Here is a 2,348-nt window from a genome sequence, read left to right as displayed (position 1 = left end):
CCTATTTGTGACAAACCTTGTTGGGTCAGTGTACTTTAAGCATGCTTAAAAAAATGTATGTTGCCGATATATAGATTCTTTCCACCTCACAAAACCACACATTGTCTGTGGGTAAATAGGTGATAAACTGGTCCCCTGGCCTGACCAGGAAAAGGTGGGTAAAAAGATGTCTAGAAGGCTGGAAATGGTTTTAAACTAAGAAATCTTATCGTATATGTATGGTTATATCATAAATTGTGTTCTTGTGGCCTGGTGTATACGTGTCAGTACGTGCAGGCAGAGATTTATACCACAATTCTCCTCATTTGGCATTCACATTTCCATGAATAAGAGATGTGAGACAGGGTAAATATAGGTCTGAGTGAAACCCTATCAGGGAGGATGCATTCAGCATTGTATCCATGAATACTACAGCGCTGAGGTGTGTCTTGGTTACCCCCTTGGGATATCAGGTCCTTCAGCGCCTTTCCTATTGTTCGGAACAATACCGTGATGCACGGACACTGCACGTACAATGCAGGAACAAATGGATCGAATTAAAGCGTAATGCATTCCTCATCACCAGAATAAGCCTGCTCAGACATTATTATTATATTTAAAACCAGAGGAGCTGCTGAGAGCAGTCTGAGGTAATACAAACCACAGAGCTTCTCACCAACCCTGAAGCTTCTGATGCCCCCTAGTGTTTAAAAGCAGCTTCTACACTTGCGCTCCGGAGACTGGAGACACTTTACTTTAACAAGGCAGTGGTTCCCAGCCCGGGTCATGAGAGAGAGAGGCCCTTGTCCCGCAGGGTTTACTGGTTTTAAATAAACCAGCACACCCACTGTAACTGGAAAAGAGGGCTGGATCAGAGATGAGCAGTTGGATTAGAGGTGCTGGAAGCAGTGAAATCATGTGCAGGACCTGGTTTAAACCTAAAATTGATGTTTTTGGGTCAGTTGTCTACCTAGTGTTGGACTGAACTACATTAGCACTAGTTCCTGGTGTCACTCACAGTGTTTCAGTACTGATAGGAAGGCAGTACCAAGACATATTCATGACTTTTCTGATACATACTTTGTAAGTACAAACTGAATGTGGGTATGCCTTAAGCAAGACACTGGCTTCCTCCAGACTCTGATCTCTTGATTTCCAAATGAAATACAAACTTTACTGATGATCAGTGATGGTTTGGAGAGACGTGTCATCTGCTGGTGTTGGTCCACTGTGATATATCAAGTCTAAAGTCAGTGCAGTTTTGTTTGCCCACAAAATCTTACGGCACTTCATGCTTCCCTCTGCTACTGACAACTTTTATAGAGATGCGTATTTCATTTTCCAGCAGGACTTGGCACACTCCTAGGGTGATGTCGATTAGCACAAGGAGTCTGTGAGCTATTGTATCAGAACCGAGTTGCTGCACTTTACTCCGAGTGCACTGTGATGCTACTAGGCAATGCTGCATCAGCAGCAGCTCAAAAAGAGGCAGTGATTGGCTTCCTGTATTGAAGGAGGCATGTGCTAGTATTCATTCTACTTGTGTTGAGGCATCACTAGTGATGGGGGATATACAGCTGGCTAGCAGTTGATTGGTTGGGACAATTGGCCAGATAAATTGGGAGAAAAACCTTATAAAAATTGTATTTAAAAAAATACAGAAAGTTTATTTGGGTAGGCTATGCTTTGCTGCAGATAAAATTAATAGTAAAATTAAATAGCCTCAGATTGACTGTTTACAGACTGCACCACTTCTGCGGCACATTCATGCAAAATGTGTGTTTTCTCCACAGTCGATTGCTTCACAAATATTTATATTTTGTCTTAATTTCTCGTTAAATAATTGTATGCTGATTAATGTGTGAATATAATATTTTTTTTATTTACATGTATATATTGTCCCATTTCCAAACTTATACTTATAACTTATAGATATAATTCACTCTGCTTATGAAAGACTGGATTTAAATAAACTATATTTGGCATATACTGTATAATCTGTCTTTGTTAGATATGCATTGAAAAATTAGCATAGTATGAACTTCCCTTTTGCATCAAGTAACAACAGATGTTTAAAATAATAATCATTTGACCCTAGGAGGTCACTTGTGCTCTCTCAGGGCTCCAGCAGCTGATGGCAAGCTGCATGACCTGGATATGAACAAGTGATCTCCCAATCATAGTGGCAGCGCCTTAGTCCTTAACCTGAGCTGATGTGTACTAGCTATGGTGTTTTAGAAGAACACAAAGTATTGGTGGATTATGTGGGACTGTTTAAGCTAATTATGCTAAAACAATATAATGTGCAGTCCTATTAACCTTCCCACTGGATTGCATACCTCTTCCACATATAAAAAAAAACTTAAAAA

Source organism: Astyanax mexicanus, chromosome 13, assembly GCF_023375975.1.
Source record: "Astyanax mexicanus isolate ESR-SI-001 chromosome 13, AstMex3_surface, whole genome shotgun sequence".
NCBI lineage: Eukaryota > Metazoa > Chordata > Actinopteri > Characiformes > Acestrorhamphidae > Astyanax > Astyanax mexicanus.
Note: the sequence above shows the minus strand (reverse complement) of the source record.